This window comes from Canis aureus, chromosome 30 (genome assembly GCF_053574225.1).
Source record: "Canis aureus isolate CA01 chromosome 30, VMU_Caureus_v.1.0, whole genome shotgun sequence".
In the NCBI taxonomy this organism is placed as follows: domain Eukaryota; kingdom Metazoa; phylum Chordata; class Mammalia; order Carnivora; family Canidae; genus Canis; species Canis aureus.
In genome coordinates, this window is record NC_135640.1 from 42,853,606 (window position 1) to 42,871,083 (window position 17,478).

The 17,478-nt window shown below is 64.4% G+C and overlaps 1 protein-coding gene and 1 long non-coding RNA gene across 5 annotated transcripts in view; one reads left to right on the forward strand and one right to left on the reverse strand.

The window, feature by feature from the left end:
• Positions 1-378: 378 nt before the first annotated feature.
• On the reverse strand, positions 379-4,446 carry LOC144302075 (uncharacterized). The gene is made up of 2 exons (XR_013368971.1): positions 1,469-4,446; positions 379-935 (listed from the first exon to the last, which is right to left on the reverse strand). It is a non-coding gene; the product is annotated as an uncharacterized LOC144302075 (long non-coding RNA).
• ADARB1 (adenosine deaminase RNA specific B1) overlaps positions 4,214-17,478 on the forward strand; it is a 139,517-nt gene continuing 126,252 nt past the window's right edge. For 2 of the 4 annotated variants that reach the window (XM_077879430.1, XM_077879433.1), the window contains exon 1: positions 4,956-5,067. The gene's annotated coding sequence lies outside the window, so the exon portion shown is untranslated. Of the gene's footprint in view, positions 4,345-4,955; positions 5,068-17,478 lie in introns of those variants that run through there. The other 2 variants (XM_077879431.1, XM_077879432.1) reach the window with 2 other exon arrangements.

Here is a 17,478-nt window from a genome sequence, read left to right on the forward strand (position 1 = left end):
CCCGCTGCGCCGAGCAGTGGAGAGGGCGAGGGTCCTGGGTTTGTTCCCGATTTTAGGAGATTTTAGTGTCTCACACTTCGCCGGGGGTTTCATGCTCGTTTTACCTGCTTGTGGGCACCTCTACCGGGTTAAGCGGATTCCCTGGTGTCCCCAGTTCCTAAGACTTTGTTTCTAGGCACGGGGGATGCGGGGTGTCAGTAAGTCTTCCCTGCATCTGCTGAGAGGCTCGTCCAGGTGCTCTCCGTGGCCTCGGGTGGGTGATTCGCAGCACAGGTTTTTACGTGTCACGCCCAAGTCGACCTTAGGTAAGTAAGCCCAGCTTGGTGGTGCTGCCCTCGTTCTAATTCTGTGCGCTCCTGGATGTGGGGCCTGCGGTTACCTGCTTAGTTTACGGATGATGCTGGTCCTTCGTCTCTTTGCTGCCTTTTCCTCAGGTTCCTGGGTCAAAATGAGGTCGGCTTCCTCTAGGAGACGGGGCGTCCCCTCTCTTTCTAGCCAGTGCTGTCCCCAGCGCCCCCTGAACTTCTCAAAGTCACCACGACCTCCGAGTCTCTCTCGCTGCTTTTGATTCATCACGGTGCTGGTGCCGGTGCGGGCTTACCTTCCCTCCTGGGGACGCTCCGTGGGCCCCCCCACCCCCCGCACTCTCCTCTGCTCCCCTCCTGCCTCTGCCCTGCCCCACTCTTCCCTGGCCTCGCATCAGGCACTCGCTTCCAGGCTCACTCTCCACCGACGCTGCTCTGGCCCGGCGGGAGCGAGGAGCACCGGGACACGCAGCCCTGGGCGCCTCCCAGGCCGCCACGGCCACACGAGTGGCACCCCGGTTTAGGTTTGCATTCCCTTCGCTCCCCGAGACCGTCTGTGCTCTTTGATGGGCTGGCCGAGCTCCCGCGTAGGGGTGGAGCGTGGCTTCACTCAATAGTTGGTGCATTTCTCTGTAAAGGGCCCACACGGGTGTCTTAGCCCCCCGCCGGCCTTCGCATCTCGGCTTAACCGCGGGGGGGTGGGGGGGTGGTGGTCCCATGCTATGGGGGCTGAGGGAGGAGGGGCCGGGGGGATGACATCCCGATCCACCTGCTGACCAAGTCTGGTCTTCTCTGAATTCACATTGAGTGGAAATGCTCCTCCCCCTGCCTCGGGCACCCCTGCCACCTGCCCCCTCGTCCTGAGGGCTCAGCTCAAAGCCGTGGTGAAGCCCGCTCTGCCCCTTGGGGAGGGGCGCACGCGACCGACCCTCCATCGCAGCCCTGTGGTCCCTGCCGCTGGAGCCGTTCCTGCGGGGCGCCGGGCCAGCCTGAGCAGGGCGGGCGACAGCTCCCCTCGTGGGTGGAGAGCAGGCTCCGAGACGCCGCACAGCCCGGCCGGTGTCACGGCTAACACGCGGCGGCGCGGAGTCTGGATCCTGCCCTGCCTCGGGCCTGCCGAGCACACCCCCCTTCCCCGGTCTCACCTGCTACCCACAGCTCACCTGTGCTCACCTGTGCCCAGGACACGCGGCACGGAGCCGCCGGCCTGTCCACGGAGCCCCGTCTCTGCCTGCCTGCCGCGTGGTCCCCCCGCGGGCCGCTCCCCGTGCTGGCAGGCGAGGGAGGATCCTGACCACGCCGCGTCTCCGCACTGCAGGCCCCGGCACAGACCTGGGGTTGTCTCCACGCCAGCCCCGGCTTCCAGGTGAAGTCACGGTGAGTCAGAGCCCCGCCTCTGGTCCTGAGCTGGGGGGGCAGGTGCCACTGCAAGAACGGGGCCGGTCCGGTGGGTCCCGTGGCCGGGGGTGGGTTCCCTGGGGGCCTGGGGGTCCCGGAGAAGGAGGTGCATCGTGAGCTGAGCGGCGTGCCGGCTCCCAGGAAGAGCTGATTGATAGCTTAGCACCATCTGGTTTTCGTCATTCTGGTGTCATGCTTTTTATAAACACAGGACGAAAAAATATTTTGTCTCAAATAAATGTATCACGGTATATCGGCTATCTCGTATTAGCAGTTTTATCTCCTGACTTTTTTAGAAACCAAGAAATCAATAGCCTACTTTTAGACTGCGATCTAAAAGTACCCGTGGGTGTCCTTTCCCAAGCACACTGGGCGGAATTAAATAAAACAAGGAAACACACATTTTTCTCAGACGCAGCTTTGGTTGGACTCGGGGACGGCGGCGGAGCAGACGTCAAAAGAACAAGAAAAAGGTTGTCCTCGGAGTGGGACGATTGAAATCCACCCGCAAGGCACGCGGGTCACCCGCCTGCGAAAACGGTGACTATGACCAGGGCGCGGTCTCCCCGGGACATGTCGGGAGTGGGGGCGTCACAGGGAGGTGGCATCGGCCCCCCCGGCCACCTGGTGTGAGCAGGAGGTGTGGGCAGCCCACGGCCTGGAAAGGATGGGCAGGAAGCCAGGCGGCGACCGCTGGGTGGTCCCTCCCCACGCGGGTCATGTGGGTCGCCTCTGGCTGCTATGCCCGCGGGCCTGGAACGCTTCCGTCAACTGCCGTCTGTCTGTCCGGGAGCCGGGATGTGAATGAAGCCCAGCGGCCCCAGGGTGGTCGGGCTGGGCCCTCGCTGCTCCTTCCCTAGTTCCCGCGTGGGCTCCCCAGGCTCCTGCCCGAGCGCCCGGTTACAACCCATATCCAAGTCTGCTGGGGGCCAGTGTCCCGGGGTCCCAAATCCTGTCATTGTGTCCTGTAAGGTGCCCAAGGTGTCCAGAGTGGCTGCTGATTGCTTGTGGGGTCCAGCCCGGTGGCTGTGCCAGCGACAGGGAGAGTGGCCACCGTGGTCTCGTGCTGCTGTGTAGACCGTGTGCCCGGCGGCTGACAGGTTCACGCACCTACGTAAAAGGGGACACCTTGTCGCTGGGCCGGGGGCCGGGGCCACTGGAGTCCCGGACTGCAAGCATTTGAGACTCAGGTTTGTTTTCCAGGACGCGAAAGTAATGTTAGATTCGCACAATTCGCACGAGCGAACTGAACAACAAACGGTCTGGGGGCCGGGCGGGCCGGGCCTGCCCCTGCCGTTCCCACCCCGGGCTGCCAGCACCGCCGGGAGACGGGGGACATCCCGGCGCCCGGGTGTCTGACGCGGCAGTAAGCAGGGGGCCCGAGGGCTGTCCTCCGAGCCTGGAGGATCCGTCACCCGGGCCCTGGCCTCACGCGTGCGCGCCGTCCGCTGGGCTCTGCACCACCTGGCAGCGTCCCCCGTCTGGGCTCCAGTGCCTGGAAATCGCTGTCCCCCATGTCAGCAGAGAGGCACCCCTGCGCGCCCTCCTGCGAGGCAGGGGCAGTGGCAGCGGCCTAGCTCGGCCGGCGACCCCGGGGCTCCCGTGTTCACGGCGGCACCAGCATGAGGGTCTTGGTGGCTCGCGGAGGACAGCCACGGGGATGCCGTGCAGTGAGTCCCACACCACCCGGGGCTGGGCTGACCTTGGCCAACGGGACTCGGGAAATGTGGCGGCGGCCGACATGCCCCGCGCGCTGCCCGGTGCCGCCCCTGTCGCTGCTGCCAGGAGTCACGCTGCAGGGGAAGCAGCCCGGGCCTGCCCGGCCCTCCTGCTGTCCCTGGTCGTGGCCACACGAGTGGGCCCGGCCCATGCCCCGTGGAGCGGACTTGAGCGCCGTGAGCAGCTGGCCACAGGACCGTGGGCAGAAGAGACCGCGATGAGCCGCGTGGTTCGGGGCGTCCGGGCACCCACAGGGCTCCAGGGGGCTGCACCCCGGCTTGTGGAGGACGAGCCCCAGAGGCCGTCCAGGAGTCCCGGGCTCCTCGGGGTGTCCGTGGGGCTCAGCCCCAGGCAGGGGACGGGGGACGGGCTGCTTCTTTCCCTGGGGCACCACCGAGGCCGACCCCGAGCTGGCCAGCAGCGCTCGCCGGGGCTTGGGTGACGCTCCCTGCGGCCGCCGGTCGGGCTGAGGGCGCCGGTGCCCCGCTCGCCGCCAGCCAGGCTCTGGGCCCGGCTCCTCGCCCGCGTCAGCCTCCTCCGCCCACCGGACACTTGAGGAGGCAGCAGGCGTCCCCAGAGACGCCTGAGGTCTGGGCTGGACTCCGCGCTGGGGAGCCCGCCCGCCAGGCCCGACCGCTGCCTGCACGCGAGGCTCTGGCCTCGGCACCCGCCTCCAAGAATATGGATTTTTCCTTGCTAAGCTTCAGTGTATTTTCTGTCTCGAACACAACGCAGCCTTGGGTCGGTCACGCTGGCCTTCGGGAATGTGGCATTTGTACACGTGCTTATCATCACGCGTGTACAGTCCTGGAAAAGTCGGTCAACACACAGACCGGGGTCGGTTTACTGCACGCCCCGTAGAGGAGCTTCAACGCGCCGTTACCGGGACGGGGACCCCGAGAGCCGCCGAGCAGCCCCTGAGGTCAGCACCTGGGCTCGGACAGGCCCGGCCTGCTCCCGACCTGCGACCTGCGGCGCCCGGCACCGCGCCCCTCCCCGCGCGCCCTCTCCGCGCCCCTCCCCGCGCGCCCTCTCCGCGCCCCTCCCCGTGCGCTCCTCCCCGCGCGCCCTCCCCGCGCCCCTCCCCGCGCGCCCTCTCCGCGCCCCTCCCCGTGCGCTCCTCCCCGTGCGCCCTCTCCGCGCGCCCCCCCGCCCCCCTCCCCGCGCGCCCTCTCCGCGCCCCTCCCCGTGCGCCCCTCCCCGTGCGCTCCTCCCCGTGCGCCCCTCTCCGCGCGCACTCTGGGCGCCCCTCCCCGCGCCCCCCCGGCCCCTCCCCGCGCGCCCCTCCCCGCGCACCCCGGCCAGGCGGGGGCGCGCGGACCCGCAGCCCCGGGCGCAGGAGGCTCGCGCGGCGTGCGCGCCCGCGGCCTGCGTGGCGGCGCCCCTCCCCCTCGGCGTGCGCGCGGCCGGCGGCGGGGGCGGCGGGGAGGGCGGAGCCGGCGCCGCGGGCCGCGGGCGGAGGGCGGAGGCTGAGGCGGAGGCTGAGCGGCGGCGGCGGAGGCGGCGGGGTCGGGCGGCGCTCGGGGCCGCGCTCGGGGCCGCGCCAGGCCACGGCCAGCGCGCTGAGCCCCGGCGTCCCAGCGGAGCCCCGGCGGCCTGGCGGTCCGAGCCCGGCGGCGTGCGGCGCGGAGCGGCCCGGGGCGAGGTGAGCGCGGGCGGGCGGGCGGGCGGGGGCTCGGACCCGGGGCTGGACACGGCCGCGGGCCCGCGTTTATGTAAGCGCCGCCGGGCAGGTGGGGAGGCCGGGCCGGGCGGGGGTCCGCGGGCGGCTGCTGCCCGGGGAGGGGAGGCTGCGCCCGGGACGGCCCCGCGTCTCCTCCCCGGGGCGCCGCGTCTGCGCGGGATGCTCTGCGCCGCGGACCGGGAGGCTGCGCCCCGGGTGAAGATGCGCCCTTGGAGACGCTGCGCCCCGGGGTGAAGCTGCGCCGGGGTGGGGGGGTGGGGGAGGACTGCGCCCCGGGGTGAAGCTGCGCCGGAGCGGTGGACTGCGCCCCGGAGGGAGCTGCGCCTGGTGGGGGGCGGTGGACTGCGCCCCGGGATGGAGCTGCGCGGGGGGTGGGTGGACTGCGCCCCGCGATGAGCTGCGTGGGGTGGGGGGTGGACTGCGCCCGGGATGGAGCTGCGCGGGGTGGGGGAGGATTGGGGGGGTGGATTGCTCCCCGGGATGGAGCTGCGTGGGGTGGGGGTTGGACTGCGCCCCGGGATGGAGCTGCGCCGGGTGGGGGGGGGACTGCGCCCCGGGATGGAGCTGCGCCGGGTTGCGGGGGGACTGCGCCCCGGGATGGAGCTGCGCCGGGTGGGGGGGGGCACTGTGCCCCGGGATGGAGCTGCGCCGGGTTGGGGGGGGTGGACTGCTCCCCAGGATGGAGCTGCGCCGGGTGGGGGGGGACTGCGCCCGGGATGGAGCTGCGTCCTGCGCCGGGGAATTAAGCTGCTCCCATAGGGGTTGGGCTGCGCCCCGGGATGAAGCTGCTCCTGGCAGGGGCACAGCGCCCCGGGGTGAACATGCGCCCATTTTTTTGAGGGGGGTCGCTGCGCTCTAGGATGAAGGGGAGGCAGCGTCCGTGGAATGAAGCTGCACCCGGGTTGTGTCGGGGCAGGCGGAGGTAGACTGCACCTCGGGTGAAGGGGGACTGCGCCCCCGGGAGAGTAGGCTGCACCTGAGACGGGAGCCTGCGCCCCGGGATAAGGCTGCACCCCAGTGGAGGGGACGCTGCCCTGGGATGAGGCTGCCCCCCACGGTGAAGGGGACACTGTGCCCCTGGGAGGGGACGCTGCACTCCGGTGGAGCTGGGCCCCTGAGGACGGGGGACCGGGCCGGGGACAGCCCCTTCTCCGCAGGAGCGTGTCTGCTCCAAGGCTGATGCTCTCTGCCCAGGGACGGATGGCTGCGCCCCGACCCCGCGTCCCCTTCAGGAGGGCACCGCAACGGCTCGGAGCTGTGTGCTGCGGGGAGGGTAGAGCGCGCCCTTGGGGTGAGCTGTGTCCCCCTGGATGAGGCTGTCCCCTCCCCAGGGTGTCCGCGTGGGATGCTCTTCGCAGCGGCCGGGATCAGGTACCGTGGGTGCCGGGCACCTGGAGCGACCGGGAACAATCTGGGGCGGTTGGGGGCCCGAGGTGACTTCTGACGCGTTCACATCTGCGGTAGGAAATTTACCGGGTTTGAATGGGTCTGAGGGAGGGCGTCCCGTGGGGCTGTGCCCTAGAGGTGTCGGAGTTGCCGTGACCTCCGAGGAGCTGCCCTGGTCCCTGGCCCCGCAACCTTGTGTTTGTTTCGCAGTTAATATTTTTAGCCACCAGGTTTTGTTCGTTACTTCTGCTAAGGACATTTTGTTTCCTTATTAAATAACAAACCCTGGTGGTTAACGTTCCACTCTTCAAGTGTAGGGAAAAGTGGCTTGATCTCAAACTTGCTTCTTTATTTTGTCCCCTAGTGAAGATGATAGGTCGGTGAGCTTTGGGGAGCAGAAGGATTCGTCTAATCCTCTTTGTTTCCCCTTAAACTCACCCGTATATTTCATTCCTTTGAAAGGTGCCACCAGAGCTGCGTTTCGAACCCAGTGGGTAGTCTCAAGAGCAAGCAGCTCACGGATGTCTCCGGGTTGCCCTCTTTTCTTGGGGGCAGAGGCTCCCCTCCGCCTGCGCAGGGTCTCCCAGAGGCGAAGGGGGGAGGCAGGCTGGCCCTGCTGCGCCGGGCAGAGGAGGATTAACTGGCCTTGCCTGGCGGCCCCTCCGGTGGGCAGAGCCTCCCGGAATGGATGCCCGCGACAGGCCCGTGATCAGTATTTGATGAGACCTGCCGAGCTGGGTGCGGAGACCCCGCCCGAGCTAGAGGTAGGGGCAGGGGACCCAGGAGGGCATCGGCCGTGAGTGATGCCCGGTTGGATGTCCGGGGGTGCCCGAGACCCAATACATTCAGCTACATCCCCCACAAAATCGGAAGCTATGGTTGGAAGGGGAAAAAGGAGGCCTTTCTGCAGGGGGCAGTGGTGAAAAGAGAATTGGTCCAGCTCTGAGAAACTGGTGACACACGCATCAGGAGGTGCCGCGTGCTCATGAAGTCGGTCCTGGAGGGCAAGACCGGGAATCGGCCAGCAGCGTCATGCGCGCACGGCGTCTCCCTTCGGAGGCAAATGCGCTCCTCGGCGACTTGACAGGCTCGCACTCCGGTTGCTTTCAGGTTTTTGGAATAAGAAAATTCTTTAAACTTTGCTTTGGTGGATGGGTAAGGCGGACTTAACTCCATTGGCACGTACTCCTCTGTGGCTGGCTGCGTGCCGGGGCCTCCCCGTTGCAGGGCCGGGGGATACGGGGGATACCAGGTAGAGTCCAGAGAGGCCCACACGCTGGCAGCCTCAGTAATGCCTTTCACGGCACGACAGTTGTAGAAACAGGGTCTGGGACTTGAGTTATAAAATTTTAGAACGTAGAGCGTTAGAATTGTCACGTCTGGGTGTAGAGATGGCCACTCGCACGGCGGACGCTCAGGTACGGAGCTCAGGCTTCGGGCCGACTCCTCTCCTCCCTCTGCCGCGGTGGCCGGTTACCGTGTGTGTCCACGCAGGAGCCAGGATACAGACACGGTTGTGAATATGTGTGTGTGTGTTTTTAAAGATTTTATTTATTTATTCACAGAGACACAGCTAGAGGGAGAGGCAGAGGGAGAAGCAGGCTCCATGCAGGGAGCCCGATGGGGGGCTCGATCCCGGGTCTCCAGGACCACGTCCTGGGCTGCAGGCGGCACCAACCCGCTGCACCACCGGGGCTGCCCTGTGGATGTGTTTTAATGTAGCTTTTAATATTTGCTCCGACGAACAGTGTCGCAGTGACTATTTTTTGTACGTAGGTCTGCCCGAGACCTGCCATGTCTTATTAGTCTCCACAATCCCTTAGTAACCCTAAGTTTTAGTTCAGAATCCCTTAGTCCCTCATTCTATTCCCTGGAAGGCTGTGATGCTCTGTGTAAATTTATGAACTTGTGAACAAGGGGCGGTTATTTAAATAGGGGAGACGGTCGGAAAGTATCCTTCGGAGGGTAATGGGCGAAATGAAATACTTACCAGCCTTTAAAAAATTTATTTAAGAGGAATTGTCGATCTTAGGGTGAAACTGAAAAGCTTAGAGTGTTCTAATTTTATTTAAAAACTTGTTTTTTTGTGTGTGTTAATTTTCTAAAATGTGAATTATTAAGAATATTGAAATTATCAAGATTTATAATTTGGTATGACGGGGAGGGGTGCCTGGGTGCCTGGGCGGCTGAGTTGGTGAAGTGTCTGCCCTCAGTCAGGTCATGATCTCGTGATGTCGGGCTCCCTGCTCAGCGGGGAGTTTGCTTCTCCCTGTCACCCTCACCCCTCCTTGTGGTCTCTGTCTTCCACGTTCTCTCTCTCTTTCTCTCTCAAATAAATAAAGCCTTTTATTTTCTTTAAAGATTTATTTATTCATTATTTATAATAGACAGAGAGAGAGAGAGAGAGGCAGAGACACAGGCAGAGGGAGAAGCAGGCTCCATGCAGGGAGCCCGACCCAGGACTCGATCCCGGGACTCGAGGATCACGCCCTGGGCCGAAGGCAGGCATTAAACCACTGAGCCACCCAGGGATCCCCAATAAAATCTTTTAAAAAACATAATTTGGTGTGATGGAAATGATGGTGTTAAAAACCCTATGAAAGTGAATCCATAATATATGTGGTTGAAAAGGCAAACAGCGAGAATTTCATTTAAAAAATTGTACATCGGAAAAAAAAATTGTGCATCGGGCGCCTGGCCCGCTCAGTCAGCGGAGCTGAGACTCTCCATCTCAGGGCCGTGAGTTTGAGCTCACGTTGGGTGTGGAGCTTACTTAAAAGTAAAATAGAAATTGTACGGGGATCCCTGGGTGGCGCAGCGGTTTAGCGCCTGCCTTTGGCCCAGGGCGTGATCCTGGAGACCCGGGATCGAATCCCACGTCGGGCTCCCGGTGCATGGAGCCTGCTTCTCCCTCTGCCTGTGTCTCTGCCTCTCTCTCTCTCCCTGTGTGACTATCATAAATAAATAAAAATTAAAAAAAAAAAGAAAGAAAGAAATTGTACGTTGAAGCAGTTAGCGCGTCCTTATTCCTTGAGTGACTTTTCGTGTTCCGCGTGGGGTACGGCAGGGAACATGCTGGGCCGAGAGAGGTCTCCGTGTGGCCAGACCATTGGTATCAAGTTACCACGTTGTGGGAACGTGATCTGACTAGTGGGGCTCTTCTCCGCCCCGAGTGTGTAAGGTGCTCTGGGAGTGTGCAAAGAGAACGGCTTTGGTTTTCAGCTTGGCATCTTCGTGATGGATCAAAGGGAGGGTGGGGCGGGGAGGCCGTGGTGGCCGGGAGGTACCTGCTGTTTTTACTGGAAGTGCGGAGAAATTCTGCTTGCCCTTGGGTCAGCTCTGTTTCTACCGCGGGGTCACCAGCAGGTGTTCAGCATGCGCCAGGTCCTGTTGTAGGTGCTGGAGGCCCGGGTGTGAGCCCAGTAAGGGTGGGTGCCTGGCCTCATGGGGCTCAGGGCAGCGGGGAGGAGGGGGACGGTGAGCCCCAGCTGAAGTCGTAGGTGCCAGGAAGTGCAAATACGATAAAATGATAAAATCAAGGGTGTGCCGAGGCCTGAGAGGGGCGCAGGGTGGGAGGGAGCTGGGTGCTGCCGGGCGGGCAGAGGGGGCTCCGGGGCAGCTTCCCGGTCCTGTGCTTGAACTGTGGGGAGGCCAGTGGGAGGCAGGGAGGCCCAGCCCCGTGAGGACTGGAAGCCTTCAGGGGGCGGCCCTCCCTCCCTCCCTCCTTGTTTCCTTCTTCCTAGTTGACTTTAGAGGGTTTTGAATGGGGGAATGCGGTCCTCTGGCTCTGAAAGAAGCACCCTGGCCTGGCCCTTGGGCAGCTGATGCTCATCCGGCACCTGTGACTCGCCCGCCTACTTAGACGCCACACGTACGTCGGCCTAAATCTCGTGATCATCCCGAAGGCGGGCCCCGTGATGCTCTTCCCGTGATACCTGTGGGCGACCTGGGCACAGTGACACGTGAGGGGCGGCCGCAGGCAGGGGGTGTGCAGGGGGGCACGCGGTGGCCGCGGGGGGTGACATCAGATCCGCCGGCTGTATCTCTGGCTCCGTGCTGTTGGTGGGAACGAGTTGCCGAGTACACAGGAGGTGGTGCTTTCCTGCCGCTCGGACCCACCTCACTTCTACTTCTTCAGGGTGCTCTTGGACGCGAAGCACAGACTTTTTTTTTTTTTAAAGATTTTATTTATTTATTAATGAGAGACACACAGAGAGAGAGAGAGGCAGAGAGACACAGGCAGAGGGAGAAGCAGGCTCCATGCAGGGAGCCCAATGCGGGACTCGATCCTGGGACCCCAGGGTCACGCCCCGGGCCGAAGGTGGCGCTCAACCACCGAGCCACCCGGGCTGCCCGAAGCACAGACTTCTAAAATCATACTACTGTGCCTTCAAAAAAAAGGGGGGGTGAAACAGCAGTGAAATAAGATACAGTAATTCTAAGATTTCTTTCCGTTTAGAGTCTCATTCCCAGCCAGCCTTTGACGGGCAGACGTCCCTGGGCCGCCCCTCCGCGTTGTCCTGCGGCCCGCGTCCCAGAGGCCTCGGCACGCCACGGGCTGGGGCGCCTGCTGGGCAGCCGACACCCGGTCCGTGAGTTTGGGTGCCTCCGGGTCTCCCCGGCGTGGGTTCAGGAGAGGTGTCCGGCCCTCTGGTGACTGACCTGTGGATGGGCTGTGTCGCCCCGTCTCCCGCGTGCCCGAGCCGAGCCACCGCCGTCCCCTGCTGCCCGGCTGACGGCACCGGGAGACTCCGGCACGCGGGCGTCCTGGCGCCAGAGTCCGGACGCGGGAGCCTGCACATCTCAGGACCGGCGACGTGTGGCGTGTCCTGTAGGCGGGCCCGTCGGGGTTGGAGCATCCCGGGATGACCCCGAGGTTGTCCGCATGAGCACTTGGCGCCGGCCGTGACCGTGACCGGCGGGTCCGCGGGAGCCGGCGCTGGGGACTGGCCGCGGGGAGGGCGCCGCCTCCGCGCTCACGCCCACGGACTGGGCCCTGAGCTCCCGCGGATCTGTGTGCCGCCGCATCTCAGACGTGTGATCTAGAGCAAGCTGTTTAATCTCTGCTTCGGTTTTCTGATCCATAAATTAGGGAGAGTAGTGGCAACCTTTATCCTACGGTTGTTGGGTCAATAAACCGAGCTAATGTAAAGTGCCTAAAATAGTACCTCTACCCAGTACCGGGGAGGCTTTACTTTGCCTGTTATTTTTATGATTAGTCATCCAAGTGGAGATGTTTGGATACAAGTGGAAATTCAAGGTTGGGCTCACGGAGAGGTTGGGGCCAAATATGTAAATTCGGGAGTCATTTGCCTGTTGCTGGCGTCTGAAGCCGTGGGCTGCGCAGTCAGTATAGATGGAGACGGAGACGAGCAGATGGGTGAGGGGGGAGCCCGGGGCTCCCGGCAAGGGGTCCGCGGGAGGAGGGGGCCTGCCAACACCCACCGTGAGGAGGAGCCCGGGAGCGTCCAGGCGCCTGGGACCCGGATTCTCTGGAGGAGTTTTGTTAGAAGGGGGCAGAGTGTGGCCCGGAGCTGGACGGGTCATGGGTTCCAGGGAGTCCGGTAATTTTACTTTTTTTTTTTTTTTTAAGATTTTATTTTTATTTATTCACGACAGAGAGAGAGAGAGGCAGAGACACAGGCAGAGGGAGAAGCAGGCTCCACGCAGGGAGCCCGACGCGGGACTCGATCCCGGGACTCCAGGGTCACGCCCTGGGCTGAAGGCGGCGCTAAACCGCTGAGCCCCCACCCCCACCCCCTCCGGGCTGCCCGGTTGGTAATTTTACGTTTTAAAAGGAAATGGTGATAGTGTGTTTCCGGGCTGACGGGAGTGCTCCAGTGGAGGAGGACTTTACAATATGTCGGGGAAAAGGGTAATTGCAGGAGGCGAGTCCTTGGAGGAGGGGAGGGGAGGCTGGGCGAGTGGGACCTCTGCACGTGGGAACCTGGACCCCAAATACTCGTAAACCCGTGCTGCCCTTTTGAAAGGACGGTGTAATGTTGTGCTCAGTCCAGGAAACTTGGGGGTCATGCTGTAGGACGTAGGATCCAGTTTCGCATTAGCTCATGGTGCCAGACGTGCCTTGGGGCATCCCTATAGAAAGATGCAGGTGGAGGTGGCACTTTGCTTTATCAGCACAATTGACTCACGTCGGAAAGCGTCACTAGCTTTAACTAGACGTCGGCGTCTTCATTCACCGACTTTGGTCGTGTTTTTGAGGACTAGCGCGGTGTGCCCCCTGCTTTGCGCTTGAGTTGCCTGCGCCCGGGACGGCCGCCCACCTCCTGGGGCCCCCCTGCCCCCACGACGCCGAAGCGCCACTGTTAGAGTTACCTGTTCAAGTGGCCGGATCGCTTCCTTGCATGTGCTGCTTTGTGTCGTTTGCGGCCCTTTTGGGTTTTTATTTTTTTAGGCTCAGAGTTTTGAAATCCCAACCTCAGGAGTTGACCCAGCGGGACGGAGCGTGAAGAAGCCTTCGCCGGCCTGCGTGTGCCCGTCGCCCGTGCCCGTGCCCGGGGAGAACTGGTTTCGACTCCTCTGGGCGCCCCTTCCCGCAGTGACAGGTTCTCTGTGTGAGTCATCGTGGAAGGACGCACTCTGAAGGAGAAGGCCTCGCCTCCTCGGGCCAACATTCCAGCGGGGAGGCTAAGCCAGGCAGCAGGGCAGACCTCTGCCTTGAAGCTCCTTTGTCTGTGGGCTCAGGAGACGGGGCTGAGGAGGTGGCGTCAGGGCAGCTCCTCCTGGGGTCCTGCTGGGCAGGCCTCTGTCGACAGGGGCGCCACGGTGATGCCCAGAGGAGACCGGCTCTTCCTGCCCAGGAGCCCTGCGTGCTGGAGCAGCTGGGCGGGGGGGGGGCAGCAGCCTTTGTCCAGTCGTTGATGGGAGGTCACAGCGGAGGTGAGCGAGAGACACGCGTAGGGGCCGGCTGTGCGTCCTCCCCTGGACCCTGGGCAGAGCTTGAGGCGGCGGCGATGGGGTGAGCTGGGTGGAGTCTAGGGGTGAGGAGGCAGGGGCGAGAGGAAGGGCCCTTGGAACTCGGAGTCGTGGTGATGCTCCGTGGCCAGGACCCGAGGTGAAGATCCTTGAGTTACGGGCATCATTTTGCATCAGGTTCCCTTCGAACCTGCCGTCGCCTGTCCCTGGGTGTGGGATGTGCAGAACATGAATATACCTGCGTGTGTGCGATCTGGAACGCGTGTGGTTAGTGAGACACAGACGGGTGTCCGAGCAGCAGGGGCACTGGGTGGCTCGGTCGGCCTCGCGTCCGACCTTTGTCAGCCCACGTCACGATGTCGGGGTTGTGGGTTCGAGCCCCGCGTCGGGTCTGCGCCCCGTGGGGGAGCCCGCGAGAGAGTCTCCTCACCTCCCCCTGTAGCCGGCTTCGGCGGCGGGACTGGCAGGAGCTGGGAGCCCTTGTACTTGGGTCAGTTACTCCTCACAAGCGCATCCCCCCCAGGTTTTCGGATGGGGAGCCGATGCCGGAGGTTCGGGACGCTCTGGGGGGGGGTAACTTTGCTAGTGTTTGCGCTTCCTGCGTGTGGGGCCTGGGGCGAGGTTAGTGTGGCCTGGTGCTCGCGGAGCCGAGGAGGTCTCCCTTCTGTGGCGCCATCCTCACCGTCTGACGGCTCGGGGACTCCGGCCCGCCTCCCTGGGCAGCCTCCTCCCCTGGGTCCCCTGGTGCCCCGTCCCGGCCAGCAGCCCCGTCAGAGCCTGATGGGCGGAGACGGACCCCTCGCTGCCCTGCCCGAGCCCTGCACCTTGCCCTGCACCTTGCCCCACCTCAGAGGCCTCCAGGGGCCTGCCGTCCCGTCCTGACCCGTCCCGTCCCGTCCCCCCAGCCTTGGGCCTCACCCCAGCCGTCTCCGGGGCTCCCCCCGCTGCACCCTCACCTCCTCACCCCCGCGTGTCCTGCTTTCCCCCAGCCTGCCTTCCATCAGGCTGCCCTCCCGGCGGAAGCCCCCTCCCCGAGGGCTCAGGACAGCGGCGGCCGGTGGCAGCAGCTGCCCGCGCCCCCGGCACGAGTGACTGACGTGTTGTCACCGTGTGCGCAGGTAGTCAGCGGCGGCTGCGTTCGCCCGCCCCCCCCCAGCCCCCCCCCCCCCCCCCCCCCCCCCCCGCTCCTGTGCACTCGGTGAATCAGTCATCTATTTATGCCCGCGTGTCTGGGTTATCTCCAGATCCTGCGCTTTCCTTCACGGAGTAGAAACATTTACAAAACACCCAGAAGTCGTTCCACTCCCTGACGTACAATGTAGCGAAGGAGCCTGTGGAAAGCGGGGAGTCCTCAAGCCGAGGAGGGCGGCTGCGTCCTCCCGCGGCCACTTGAACCCCGTAGGGCCACGCGCGGCCCGGACGCCTTCTCCTCGGCGGCGGCAGTCGGGGACGTCACGGTTCCCACTCCACGGGGACGGACGCGAGGGCACGAGCAGTTCTGGGAGCTTTCGGAAAAGCAGCCGAGTGGAAGCAAGGAACCCGGTCCCAGGGCCGGCGAGGTGCTGGGGGGAGGAAGAGGAAGCTGGGTACCGCGCCCCAGCCCTGCCTCTGAGCCCGGGCGCCCTTCCCTTCCGCCCCCGCCGCAGGGTGGGTGATTTCCAGAAGACGGGCGTCCGCAGCTCCCGGCGTCTCACGGGTCGTTGCCCGCTGTTTACCCCAAGCCTGCGTGCAGCCCTCCCTCGGCGATGCCCGGCCCCCTCGCAGCTGCCGAGGCCCAGCGGGGGCTCGCTCCTGGCACCTGACGGAGAGGAGGTGCAGAAGGGGGGCGCTGGGCCAGGAGGCCGTCGGGGGGTGGGGGTGGGTCACCCTCTGGAGTCCCCGGGGGACTGCAGACCCTCCCTTTCTCAGTCCTCTTAGTCTTGGGGGACCAGCCTGTGCTGCTGGCCTGGAATTCAGTGGAGCAAGGCTCGTGTTCCAGGTGTGTAAGTGTAAACTTATCGCAGCCGAGCACCGACGGCTCCATCGCAGGTAGTGTTTAGTTAGTGCCCCCCCCCACGTGGTGGAGCCCTGCGGCCGCCTCACTGCCAGGTGTGCGCACAGCGCTCGTAGGTCCACCCGCAGATCCGCCCGCTTCTGCTTTCGGCCAGCATGCGCCAGGCTCCTGACTCCCCGAGTGCCAAGCATGCGGGCGAGGCGGTTTCCTTGGGAGGAGGAATGCACTCAAGGACACAAGGTGGCTTCTTTTCATCTGTGTGAGGCTGAGAGTCCGTGGCCATACGAGGTTCCCCGCGGGGGACCACACGCCCCTCCTAACCCAGCGCCAGGGCCTCCTTCGCCTCCTTGTCTTCCCTTTGGGGAGCGGGCTCTTCGGGGCACCTGCTTTCATGGGTTCCTGTCCTTGGAGGCCGGGCCCCGTGTCCGTGGGTGCAGCCTGCCTCTTACCTCTCACCGTGCTACCCCCGCGGGGCTGCTGCCTCGGGAAGGGGTGGTCCCCACGGGGAGACGGGCGCTGTCGGCCCGCTGCGCGGAGCACTCGTCGCTGGAGCGCGTGGAGGCCTCCCGAGGTTTCCGCCCGGCGCCGTCAAGGGCCGCGTGCCCAGCCACGGGGTTGCATCTACTCCGTCCTGGCGATGAGCGAGCTCGGTCATGTGAAACGCGTGCCTGTCCGTCTTGATTGTCTTGAATTTCCTTCTTTTTCAGAACAGGAATCTACTCCAAATAACGGTCGAACAGAAGGACGCCCTTGCGTCGGTCCGCGCCCGCTTGGGCCACGTGCTTCTGCTGCAACACCGCGTCCTCGGCCGGGCTGCGCCAGGCGGTTCTCCCTGTTGTCGTTAGGTCCAGACTTTATTTTCACTCAGGACTTAACCTGAACGTATAAGGAGCCTCACGCGAGGACATTTTACGCGAACGGTTCCCGGGAGGCGGTGGCGCTCGCAGCCTTCAGGGAGAAGCTGGTTGGGGGGCTGAGGCCGAAAAGTCTTCATCGGGGAAGACGTGGAATTCACGGGAATGACCCGCAGGCCTCGGGAGCGGCGGCCGCATGGGGTCGCAGAGGCCAGCCTAGATGTGACTGTCCCGGAGACCCGAGGGGAAGGTCCCTCCCGCCCCGTTTGGGCCGCTCTCCGGAAGTGGAGAGACGGAGAGCTCTGTGGCAGGACCGCCGGCCCGTGTCCTGCCGAGGACCTGCCGCAGCATCGCCCGGGCGGGGGTCAGGGTCCCGGCTCCCTCCTCCCGCTCCGACTCTCGGGGATCCTCTGTGTCGCCCATGGAGGGCTTTCACCCCCGTGCGCGTGCACGAGTGGCGCCGCGCGTCATTTTACCACAAGCTCCCTGTTCTTTAGCCTTTTCCTCTGCCGGGGCTGTGAGGGGCCTGATAGTTCCACAGGAACGGCAGGTGCGGCCCAGCCCTGTGTGCCCCCGGGCAGCCCCGTGTCTGCGTCTGAAGGCCGCGGGGGCTCTAGCCCGGAGCCCGGGTGGCGGGGAAGGGAGGCCCCTTCCTTTCAGTGAACGTGGGCGTTGGGGCGGGACGTCCCCGTGGACGGAGCCCCCGTGAGTGGAGCGGCCGGGGGAGGGCAGGGCTGGGCCGTGGCGTGTGCGGGCGGGCGCGTGCCACCCAGCTGTGGGCCGGGCTCTAGGGAGCCGCGCGTGGGAGGTTTGGTGCGAGCAGCGGCCGCCGTGACCCGTGCCCTCTGCGGACGACGCTTGGGTGGTTTTCGTGAACATCCGAGCGCTGCAGCCGCTACCAGGGTCCAGTTTCAAGGCGCGTATGTCGCTCGGGCAGGAGGCCGGGGCGTGGGGGCCGAGCCGAGTGGGCGGGCGCTGGGGAAACGGGATCTTGGCCTCGTCTCCAGTTTTCTCTCCCCGGACTTACTTATTCATTAAAAGGGGCCGAGCAGTAACATTAGAGCGGAGAAGGCCAGCGGACACCGCCTTCCCCCGGCGACCCGAGTGGCCGTGCCTGGGACGAGGCCGGTCGCCTCTGCAACCCCGATGGCACGCGGGCACGTCCCGTGTGCGGGGTCCCCGGCACAGACGCGCCGTCGCGAG